At 33.0% G+C, this 13,112-nt stretch overlaps 1 protein-coding gene across 1 annotated transcript in view; it reads right to left on the bottom strand.

Annotated features, from left to right (window-relative positions):
* The window catches only part of CNTNAP4 (contactin associated protein family member 4), a 291,788-nt gene that overhangs the window by 139,504 nt on the left and 139,172 nt on the right, over positions 1 to 13,112 (bottom strand). The window lies entirely within an intron of this gene.

Genomic DNA, 13,112 nt, shown 5'->3' with positions numbered 1-13,112 from the left:
ATCAGGATGCATCGACATGATAGGTAGCTCACCTGTAAAACCCACATACTGCAGCATCTAAGCAACTTTTGTTTTCTTCCACACAACACATTGTTAAGACTACAGGTGGAGAAGCCAGCATGAAGCAGAAGTTGTTCTCAATAATTTACATTTCATTTTTATTTCTCACCTTCCTTGTCATGGTCCTCCTTCTTTCTCCTCCATCTCTTTCTTTCATAATAAGGGGACATGCAACTACATTTGCACGTTCATGATAAGTCCCTTGCCCATGACTGGGTCAACAAATAAGATCAATCTCATGTAGACTGCACAGGACAAAGATAAATACACTAGAAACACCAATACCCAGAGTATCTGATCATTTGCCTGTTTTTCTTTCTAATTCACAAATATCCCTTTACTATCATTTACCAAAACATTTTCTAATACATTTTTAAGAGATTGGGTGTTTTATAGTTAAATTAATTTGATTCTCCTTGCCAATCAATCCCCTACCTCCTGCCCCTACTCCACCAGTACCCCGTATACTAAATGTTCAAGCTCACATAACACAGGCACAGCTGTGATGGCATCTCCAAATTATATCCAAAATTGGGGCACCTCTTTATCTCAATATGACCACTCAGTTCAACAAAGCATCACTTCACCAGAACTACCCTGATAGCCTCTTCCTGGTCTTTATTATTATTTTGTTCTTTGCCATCACCCCCAGTATCTTCCCCTCTGAGCACATAGTAACACTTGTAGAGTTAAATTAAACTATGCCATCCCCAACACTTTCTTTGCCACTGAGAACAAAATCTAAACTCCTTATCCAAACACAGTCTTTAGCAATCACTTCCATTATGCTCTAACCACACTGGACCTCCTTGAACAAGCCAAGTTCAGTTCTCTCAGGGATTTGCACCAGCAGTGCATTCTGCTCTGAAAGTTCTTTCCCCAGATCTTTGCATGCCCAGCTTCTCTTGTCATTTTAAGCTTTGAGTAAAATATTACCCCCGAGACAGGCCCTTTTTGATCACAGTCTCTAAAGTACCTGCGTACCTGACACCCCCCATAAATATCTTGCTATTTTCTCTATATTTCTCATTATTTTAAGAGGGATTTCTCTTATTTGATCATTATCTGCCTGTTTATCTTATCCTAGAAAACAAACTCTACTAAAGCAGGGAGGTTTATTGTGTTCCATCCATAATACCTAGAACATTGCTCAGCTCAAAGTGGTTTTCAATAAAATATTTGTTGAATGTGTATGTTTGAGAAAGACTGAGCTTAAAAACAAAACAAAAGTTCAACGGATGTCTCAATTACAGGGCTTCTCAGAGCATGTCACGTGCTAATGTGCAAAGTGCAATGTATCAACCCATGGCAGGGACACTTACCTAGCGCATCTCAAAGATATAAGGCCAGAGAACTGCTCCCCTCTGTTTTTACTGTTGCTGCTGCTGTTGTTTTGCAGAGCAAATTTCTAGACTAGTGTTTCCCAGAACATAAATAGGAGAACATTGTTTAATTCCATGGATATTTGGACTCTGATAACCAGACCCTTGAGAAGGTTCCATTCTGTTCCACTGGTCAAAATTTTTTACTGAGTTTTGGTAAGAAAGGTTAGCTGTTTTCTACATTGCACTAACCAAATCTTATTCCTACCCAACCTCTAGAGCACTACAGTCTCAATTTCTATGGAAATCCCAATGATTCACCCCAAAATTCGATTATTTCAATTTCCTTTAGGATGGCTGATATAGGGTAATGTTTCCCGAACTTAGACTGCACATTTAAACTCTCAGCACTCAGAGCCTGAGCATTGTTTTTGTTCTCTCCTTCTCTTTGTGTGTGTGTGTATGTGTAAGCTTATGTCTCTTTTTTTTGTTGTTGTTTTTATTTTTGTTTTTTGAGACAGAGTGTCACTCTGTCACCCAGGATGGAGTGCAGTGGTGCAATCTCAGCTCACTGCAACCTCCACCTCCCGGGCTCAAGCAATTCTCCCTGCCTCAGCCTCCCAAGTAGCTGGGATTACGGGCCCCAGACACCATGGCTGGCTAATTTTTTTTTTGCATTTTTCTAGAGACGGGGTTTCGCCATGTTGGCCAGGCTGGTCTCAAACTCCTGACCTCAAATGATCTTCCCGCCTCAGCCTCCCAAGGTGTTAGGATTACAGGCGTGAGCCACCACACCCAGCCTGTATGCTTATGTCTTTACAAGCTTTCCAAATTAGAGTAATGTGCAGCTTTGGTTGAGGACCTTAGATCTTCTTATACTTTTGAGTCTATTTCCTAGGCGCCACTGGCAGACTAACACAATACCTAATTATAATTTCTTGCAGAGTGAACAGCTGGATGATTAATTAAATTACCCTCCAAAAGATCTCACATTTGTTTCAAAATTAATGTAAGTTCAATGATTTTGGCGTCTTAAGGGACTGGGAGAAAAGATGCACAGTGGCAGCAACAGCTGACAGGTAAATGGAATAAGACATCTGCAAATGACAGTCTTTCACTTTTCACTTGATCAATTTATGAGCTATTTAAATTTTGAAAACATTAAGAATAAATATAAGATACAGTTTATATTAATAATAAAAATATCATTGTCATATTCAAAACTTTTAGCAATTATCTCATATGGAGGGTAAGGAAAATTGTGAGGTTGGGGATATGGGACTTACAGCACATTCCAGTCAAATCTAGATTTTTTAATGGACATGTATTAATTTTATAATAATAAAATAATGGAGACACACATAGGAAGACTGTATAGCAATACAGCAGGCAAAAGCATTACTTAGTAGCACTCTGGATACCTTAAATAACTTTCTAATGCCAGCGTCACTTGGAAAAATATGCAGTTACTATTTATTATATTTATTAACTGATCAATAAATTTGCAATTTTTGCTCCACTTGTTGAAATTTTTTCATACATAACCAAGATTCTGCTTTGGATTTTAATATTTAATGGAAATTTTCAGAATGTTTGTGAATGATGCATAGGATTGATGCTACATTACTTTATAAATGAAAAGTCCAGTGCATGCTATTGAGTTTCAAATGTATTCCTTTGCCTAGGAAACTTTCCTCAATTTGTTGTGAAGAATTGTTACCATAACAATTGATAAAGAAATGCATGGATTTAAATATCTCTTTATCCTTTTTAAAAAATAATAATTTTATTACAGGGACATTTATGTCTTCCTTTAAAGATTCAGAACTTTAGTATATGTCAGGATTACTCGAGGTGTATTTTTAGAAACGAATCTTGCACCTGTGTACTAAATTTGTGAGGAGGGTTCTGAAATTTGCATTTCGAATGCATGCCAAGCTAATTTTGTGCTTTGGATCTTTGTCTCACTCTTAAAGTACTCTTCTGGTTTGTGTATAAATCCTGTTCTTTTATGTTCCCTATATTATCTCAAAACTTTTCAGAGGGAAAAAAAATTTCAGAAGATCTCACCTCAAAAGTCATAAACTGAGTATCTTATAAACAACAAAAATTTATTTTTCACAGTTCTGGAGGCCGGAAAGTCCAAAATGAAGGCACCAGCAGATTTGGTGTCTGGTGAAGGCCTACTTCATGTTTCATAGAATGCCCCTTTCTAGCTGTAGTCTCACATCGTGGAAGGGTGAATGAGCTCCTTTGGGTCTCTTTTATAAGGAAATTAATTGCATTTCCATAACAGGCCTCTTGACCTAATCACCTCCCAAAAGGCCCCACCTAATACCATCTTGTTGAGGGTTAAGATTTCAATATATGAAGTTTGGGGAGACACAAATATTTGGACCATAACAACTAGTGATTGTGTTCGATGTTATCAATTTAAATGTTTTCAACATGAAATTTAGGGGCTCAGCATCAGACCTAGCAGAAATGTATTAGGTAGCTTTAATATTTGCATCAACTCTGTGAAGTAGTTATTTTTGTAACCACTTTACAACTGAGGAAAATGAAAATTATAGAGGTTATGTGCCTAAAGTCACACAGCTAGAAAGTGGCAGAGCAAGGATTTAATTCCAGGCTTTTCTGACTCCAAAGCCCCTAATTTAGCTAAGCCATCAAAAGGCATCACTTCAACAGAACATGAAAGCAAACAACTTACCCTAGAGGAAATTTAATATTTTAGCTGAAGCTTTTTTCGTTTTTCCTCATAATTTATATTTAAAACCTTTTACACATTTTAGAATAACGCAACTTAGGTTATTGTTGAACTGGGACTCTGCTCTACCAGTTGACTTTTATGGACAAAGAGATTTTCTATTAAACTTTATATCTTCCCAAAATTATTGGAGTCAAATAAAAATAAAATGATAAACATTCAATAATTATTAAGACTCTTGCATATAAATAGTAACCTCCTAATAGACACAGAATATATGTTATATTATTAAGTACATAAAATATCTAGAAGTAAAATGAACTTTATATGTCTTACGTGATAAAAACCAAAAAGCCTTCATTGTATTTTTCTTTTCTTTTAGACTTGGTGATTTCCAAACTCAATGAGGTGTTCATAGATGGTTTAGGAATGTATTTTAACCAAGAAAATTTATGGAGTTAATGAATTAAAGTTTCTCACAGGATTTTAAGTATTTCCAAAGTGATCCTAAAGTTTATGAAGGGGCATAATAGCACTAATTTCTTTTTCAAATATTAATTGAGCAACTCATGTATAAAAGCCAAGAAGTATAAAGGGAGATGTCCATATGGCAATTTGTAAGAAGCTCTAAAACGTCACTGTTATAAATCAGACACATGGGACCCGTTACACATAGTTGCATAGCAGACTCTGCAATTATATAGAAATCAGTCCAGCTCCATCCAAATAAACAGCAGCACCGTAGAAGTTCAACAAAGAAACAGGGAAACATGAAAATCTCCTTGTCATTAATAACCTCCCTTATTGTGAGAATTCTTGCAACCTACACGTGCCCTACACATGACCTATTTTCAAGTACAATTCATTTTGACATAGTCAGCTGACATTCAGATGCTAAATAAATCATAGCAACATGCTGTCAAATAGAAATCACTTTTTAATTTTATGATATCAGGTATAAATCTTTACTAAATGTGCCTCCAAAAAGGTTATCTAGTCTAGAAAAGTATATAATAAAAAGCAAAGAGAAATAAGAACTACTGAAAAGTGGAAAATTTGCTAACATGAACCCAGATAAGAGTAACTTTTAAACATATGTTGAACAAGATATCAGGACTGTATCTTACAAAGTTGATTCAGTCTTGCTTATGAATGTATAATTCATTTATTATAATAAAGAAATAGCAATGAGAATCCACTAATCAAATTAGAATGTTAAGTTTTGAGCTGCACGTATAATAAATCTCAATTTTCAAAATTAAAGGGAATGGAATTTTATTTAATAAACGCAGTCTCTACCACCTTCCAAAAATACTGAATATTATTAAAATATTTATTTGAAGGAACACAAAATTATTAACGATAACTTGATGAGATCCCTCACGCAAATCATTACATTAGAATCTATGGAGATACAAGTTATAAAATATACTGCTTAGTACCTTTTGCATAAAAGGGTTTGAATTCCCAAGACAGATCAAATAGCCAGAAGAGAAAAAGTACATGAAAGATGCAAACTTGGCTGTAATCTGTAACTATTGTTGAAACACAGCAATAAATTGTTTTATGAGAGATATGTGGGCAAGTCATAAAGCTTACATTTATATTAGGGTATTACATGTACAACTTTGTGGAAGACTAAATTTTTATTGAGATGGAAAATAACTATAAAAATTCACATTATGGTACTGCTAGACTGGAAACTCTGAACCCTCCTTTTGGAATAAAAAAAAAAGGAGTTGAAGAGATAAAAATATAATAAAATATTAAATGTCCAAGATCTAGAAGAAGAAAACCCAAAGAGGTGAGCCCGGCATTTGAGGCTTTCTCTTTAGGGATAACTAAAGGATTTCTGACGAGGAGAAACAGAAGCTGGGTAGTTTTGCTGTTGTTGTTGTTGTTGCTGTTTTTGGTCATTGTTTTATAAGCAGCTTTCATGGGGTTAGGGACAAAATTTTAGTTCCAGAGCCTCAAAGAAAAGAATATTTTACAGGCTTCCATAGGCTTTTTGTAAGAATTTAGAGGATCTACTTTTTAGGATAAAGGGAAAGCCAGGGATGGACAGCCCCACACGGAGATTAAAGGTAAACTTCCCATCTTTCCAATCTGTGGGGAATTATAGTGAGGTTGTCAGAGAGGTTCAGTGCTTCTGGTTGCCTGTAAAAGTGAATGAAATTACACTTTGCAGAAAGATAGCCTTCTAGGCCTAAAATCGTCTATTCATTTTTTTCTTATGTAGTGTCCTATGTACATTAAAAAATAATAAAATAGCAGCAAAAACTGTTCTTAAAGGGAAATTAATATTTATCTCCTATAGAATATACATTATTCTAATACATATTCTACAGAATATACATATTATTCTAATATATATTCTACAGAATATACATATTATTCTGTTAGTATATATTAGAGTATTTATACACACACACACAGTACTCATCTCAGAGTGAAATATTGCTCTACACTGCACCACAAGAAAAAAGAAAAAAAAATTAGAAATCAATGACTTTTCTTAGACTCAACAGAGAACTGAGCTTTCGTGGTGCTATAGAATAAATTGCACCCTCTCAAAATTCATATGTTGAAGCCCTAACCCACAATGTGACTGTATTTGGAAATGAGGTGTTTGGGAGGTATTCAAATTTTGATAAGGTATGAGGTGGGGCCTTCATGAGGAAATTAGTGCCCTTATAAGAATAGGAAGAGAGCTCAGACTTCTTTTTCTTCACCAGGTGCAGACACAGCAGAGAGATAGCCATCTGCAAACCACAAATAGGACCCTAACCAAGAAGTGAATTGGGTAGGACCTTGTTCTTGGACTTTTCAACCTCAAGAACTATAAGTAATAAATGTCTGTTGTTTAAGTTACCCAGTCTATGGTATTGGTTATAGCAGCACAAGCTAGTACACATGACACACCATCATGCTGAACTCTAGAGGGACGGGACCATCCAAAGAGTCAGAGCTGAGATCCATCCACCTGGAACAAAAGCCACTGGCACCAGAAACTGACAGGAAAACTTCTATGATAATTTTGATGAATCTCTGGAAACTGAGTGTAGACTAGCATGAGAGTGAGAAGTTCCTGACCACAGTCTTAGAGGGCTCCACATTTCTGTGGGCTTTACCTCCAAGAACCCATCCATGCATTCTATGCAGATTAGAAAAAGATTCCCTTCTGGCTCTGTCAGGAAGTGGGAAAGGGAATGACTGTGAAGTATGCTCAGGGTTTTCTTCATAACAAAGGGCTATTCTCCTGAAGAAAAGACTTTGCCAGAACCTCTCCCAATTGGGGGGCAGTACTTCTCCCATTCCAGCCTCCGTACCTTTCCTGTCTTACCTAAGGAAAAAAAAGCAACAGGAGTCAGAGCTTCACAGAAATAGATTGGAAACCTAGTAGCCAGGAAAGAAAGTAGCTGGCAGGAGGGAAAAAAGCTATACCACCAGAGATATGCTTGTGAAGGCCACAGTTCTGAGACAACAACCCACTGAAACACTTAAATTGAGTTGGAATATTATAGAACATTGCTCCTCTTACACTTTGAACCACCACACAACAGGAGTCCAGTGCAGTAATACTGGATAACAGTTGAAAGACTTAAAATACAAAGACTGCCTCTGAAGAGAATTTAAGTCAAAAGGAGGAATAGAAACAAGTGCATTAGATGAACCGGAAGCATCTGGTACCTATAGTACCTATAGCAAACCTAAACTGTAACCCATTTCTTAGCCAGAGTAATGTAAATCTTCATACTAACAACCCATTTGTCTTAGTTTCTATTGTCATCAGATATAGTACATTTTGGTTTCAACAAAAAATTACAAGGAATGCCAAAAAGTAAGAAAAAAAAAAAAACACACTCTGCAGAGACAAAACAATTACCAGAACAAGACTCATATATGCCACAGATGTTGAAAATCAGACAAGGACTTAAAACAACTATGATTAATATGCTAACGGGTCTAATGGAAAAAGCGCACAACATGCAAAAACAGATAGGTAATGTAATCAGAGAGATGAAAACTCTGCAAAAGAATCAAAGAGAAATGGTACAAATTAAAAATGCTGGAATAGAAGTGAACAATGCCTTTGATGGGCCCAACAGCAGATTCAATACAACCAACAAAAGATCAGAAGATTCTGCACATGTACCCTAGAACTTAAAGTACAATAAAAAATATATATATATATAAAAGAAAAGAAGATACAAATTTCTCAAGCTGTAATAGAAAAAGAAAAAAAAAGCTGTAATAGAAAAAGAAAAAGAAAAGCATAAGATAGTATCAAGAATTGTGGGCAATTATAAACTTTGTAACATATGCGTTAAGTGGAATACCAGAAGGAAAGGATAATAGATCAAATAAATATTTGAAGTAATAATGGCCAATAACTTTTCAATATTAATGACAGACACTGAACTGTAGATCCAGGAAGCTCAGAGAATAAACATGAAGATTAAAAACCAAAATAAAAACTATTCTGAGTCATATCAGATTCAAATTATAGTAAACCAAAGACAAAAACAAAATTTTGGAAGCAGAGGGCATCGAAAGGTAGCTATATTACTGATAGAGAAAGAAAGATAAAAATTACATTGGACTTTTCATCAGAAAACAAGCAAGCAAGCAAAGAGAGGAGTAAAACATGTTAAGCATTTAAAGAAGTAAAGATAAAACTACAATTTTATATCCAGAGAAATTATCCTTCCAACGTGAAGGAGAAATACTCTCAGGCAAACAAAAACTGAGGGAATGCATTGAGAGCATTCCTTCCCTATAAGAAATGTTTGAAGAAGTTATTCAGACAAAAGGAAAGTTATATAGCTCAGAAATCTGGATCTACATTGAGAAAAGAAGAACACTAAAGAAGAAATAAAAGAAGTAAGATCATTTATTTTTCTTATTCTTAGTTAATTAAATCATTAGTTAAAAGATAAACATTTAAAATAATAATCATGTATTGGGTGCTTATAGCACATGGATAAATTAAATGAATTTATTTTTTATTGCAAATTAATATTACATTCACCTAAATTACAAATGAATGTTGTCAGATACGTAAGGGAGAAGTTGGGAATACTCTGTTATAAGGGACCTGCACTATATAATAAGTAGAATAGTATTATTAATATTTGAAAATGGACTTTGGTTTAGTTTAAGGCAGCCACTGACAATTTTTAAAGTATAATTGATACAGTAAAAGAGGAGATAAAATAGAATCATAGAAAATTTTCAATTAAAATCAGATAAGGAACTTAAAATGGGGCAAAAAATTAAAAACAATTGCAACAAATAGAAAACAGTTAAAAGCATGACAGATATTAATTCAAATATATCAATGATCACTTGAAAAGTGAGCAATCTAAATATACCAATTAAAGAGATTGTCAGAGTATATAAAAAGAGTAGGCCCAGCTATGTTGTCTACAGGAAATCCACATTAAATATAGACTAACATACATTAAAAGTAAATGGATGAAGAAAGATATATCACACGTTAACACTAATAAAAAATAAAAGCTGGAGGAGCTACATTAATTTCAGACAAAGAAACCTGCAGAACAAGGAAGATTATTCGGGATAGCAAGAAACATTTCCTAAAGACAAAGTGATCAATTTTCCAAGATGGTAAAATAATCCTAACTGTATAGGCAACTAACAACAGAGTTGTTAGATGAGGCAAATACTGATAGAATGGCAAGTTAAAAATGGAGAAGTCCATTATTATAGTTGGAATAATTGATGTATCAAGGAAGCAGGAAAACAGTAAGAATATAGAAGACCTGAACATCACTATTATTCAACTAGATTTAATTAACATTTTGAGAACATTTCACCCAACAACAGCAGACACATTCATCTTAAGCTCACATGGAATATTCACCATGTATTATGGGTCATAAAACATACTCTTGCAAATTTATAAAAATAGAAATCATACAATGTATGCTCTCAGGTCATAAAGGAATTTAAACTATAAATCAATAACAGAAAAATAACTAGAAAATTCCTAAACATCTGAAAAAAATTCAAGTTAAAAATAGAAGTTTCATGTGAAATTATCTAGGATGTTTAAATCTATATGAAAATGAAAATATAACATCAAAATACGCAGGATACAGCAAAAGCAGTGTTTGAGGAAAATTTGTAGCATTAAATGCATATATTAGAAAGCAAACAAAGATCTAAATAAATAAAGCAAGTTTTCATCTTAGGTTATTAGAGAATTTAGAATTGAAGTCTAAAGAATGCAGAAGGAAAGAAATTTTAAAAATTAGAGCACAAATGAATAAAATTGGAAACAGGAAAGTATTCGAGAAAATCAACAAACTAAAAGGTGGTTCTTTCAAAAATTTGCTAAGATTGATAAACCTCTAGTTTGCTATCTATGGGGGAAAAAGGGAAAGAAAAGACCCAAATTATCAATATCACAAATGAAAGTGAAGTCACCAATATTGAGCCCATGGATATCAAAAGAAGAAAGGCAGAAGATAAATGAGTTAAGGATAGAAGTTAAGATATTAGGGGGAAAAATACAGCAAATTAAAGCCAAAAATTAAGAAGAATTTTAGAAAAGAATGAATAATTGACAAAAATAAGGGAGAGTTAAAAGAAAAACAAACAGTATATCTATACAATGGGAAGTTAATAATAAAAGACATAAACTGATGATGTACTCAACAACATAAAACAATTTAAAAAATATTTTGTAGAATGAAAAATGCCAGAAATAAAAGTGAACACAAGATGATTTCATTTATATAAAATTCTAGACTAGTAAAAATACTCTATAGTGACAGAAAGCTGATTATTTCCAGGGTCAGGGTGTGATGAGGATTGTCTACAAAGGAGCATGAAGGAACTGTTGGGTGATGGATACATTCTGATTCCTCTTTGTGGGATTAATTAAACAGGTGTTTACATTTATCGTAACTCATCAATTTCTGCACTTTATTTGGGTGCATTTTATGGCAACTAAATACTTTCTCAATAAAAATTATTTTAAAGGTAATAAACAGTATTATACTATAAAACATGTATTAATTCAATGTTATTATTAGACTTTGAATTCTAATTCAAATAATAAATTCTAAAAAGATATTTTTACACTACAAGCAAAAGTCAAATAGCCTATGATTATTTTATGATATTGCAGAACTTATAAATTATGTTAGATATGCTCATTTTAAGTTCTATTTAAAAACAAACTCCTTATTGATTATAAATATATTTTGTAGAATCTTTGAAGAAGGTCATGCAATATTAAATATGTTTTAAAATAATCTAAGCAGGGAAGTAGTAAGAAGATGTACAAATGAGGAAACAGTGGTCATATGTATCAAATAGCATTCAGTATAATTCTATATTTCATCTGTGTGTGTTTAGAAAACATACTTCATAAATACATTTGTGTTATAAATCTGAAAGAATATACACAAAATTTGGGGGAATTGTGTTTATCCCGAATTTTGGAAATTCAGACTATTGTAATTATTTTTCATTTTGATTTCTGTATATTCTTCTTTCTACAAGAGGTATTATTCCTCATGATTAAAATACATATGAATAATTACCAAAATTGGGGGAAAAAACCATAAGTTGGTTTTTGAAAAGAACGTTTAAGTTAACAAAACCCTAGTTAGGATTGATCCGGGAAAGAAAAAAATAGGAGACATGAATAAACAATATCAGTAATGCAAAAGAGCATCTTCCGATGATCCTATACACATTAGAGTGATAATGATATTTCGAATTATGTCACTAATTTTACAAATTTAAATGAAATAAATTCCAAACCAATTGCCACTTACCAAAACAGATGAGAACAGGAAAACCTGAACTGCCTACATCTGTTAGATTAAATGCATAATTGTAAACATATTCACACAGAAAATTGCAGGCCTCGATGTCTTTCCTAGTGAATTCTTCTAAATATTTAAGCACAAATTCAGACAAATATTAAACAAGTACCTTCAAAGAGCAGAAAAACAGAGAATGCTTCCCAGCTTGTTTTGTGAGGCCAGCATAACCCTGATATTAAAATCTGACGAGGAACTTGCAAGAAGGAAAATAAAAGTCAATCTTACTCATGAATGCAAATCCAAAACTCCTTAAAAATAGTTTAAAAATGATTCTACAATATAAAAATATAGAAAAAATAATAAATCATATCTCAATCGAGTTAATTCCAGGAATGCAAGAGTTTCTTAATATTTAAAAGTCATTCAATGTAATTTATCACATTAAATAACATATGGTTTTCTCAACAAATACAGAAAAAGCATTTAATAAAATGTAATATTCACACATGATTAAAATTCTTAGCCCAGCAGGCAATTTCTAACTCTGCAAAGAGTATCTGTAAAAATCATACAGCAAGTAACATACATTACAGGAAGTGCTGACGGCTGCTCTGTGTTTGAGAATGTGACAAGTATGTTCTGTATAGACCCTTTCATTAAACATGTAATGAACTTCTAGTTAGTGTAACAAGGCAAGAAAAATATTTAACAGGTTGTGGGATTGGAAAGGAAGAAATAAAACTGCCTTTATTTATAGGTGTATGAGTGCGTATATGGGAAATTTGAAAAATCTATAGAGTTAGTTTAGCAAGTCTGTTAGATGAAAGTCTATATATAAAAATGAATTAAACATTTATACAAAAGCAACAGAAAGTGAAATTTTTGAATGACATTTACATTAGTATCAAACTATATTATTTAACTGTAAAAAACTAATAAAATATATTTAATGCTTTTACATGAAAATTTAAAATATTGAGAAAAATTTTAAAAGCTTATAGAAAATACAATATTGAAAAGATGTCAATACTCCTAAATTAATATATAGATTCTATCAAATTCAAACCAATGTTTGTGTGTGTGTGCACAAATTACAAGATAGTTACAAATTTTATGTGGAAATGTAACAAAATGGAAATCACCAAGATACTCCCGAAGAAAAACAAAGTTGGAGGGTTTTTTTTTTTTACTAGATATTAAGTCTTATAATGTTAT

The sequence above is a fragment of the Pongo abelii genome, chromosome 18 (assembly GCF_028885655.2).
Source record: "Pongo abelii isolate AG06213 chromosome 18, NHGRI_mPonAbe1-v2.0_pri, whole genome shotgun sequence".
Lineage (NCBI taxonomy): Eukaryota > Metazoa > Chordata > Mammalia > Primates > Hominidae > Pongo > Pongo abelii.
Note: the sequence above shows the minus strand (reverse complement) of the source record. Positions and strands in the feature narration are given on the sequence as shown.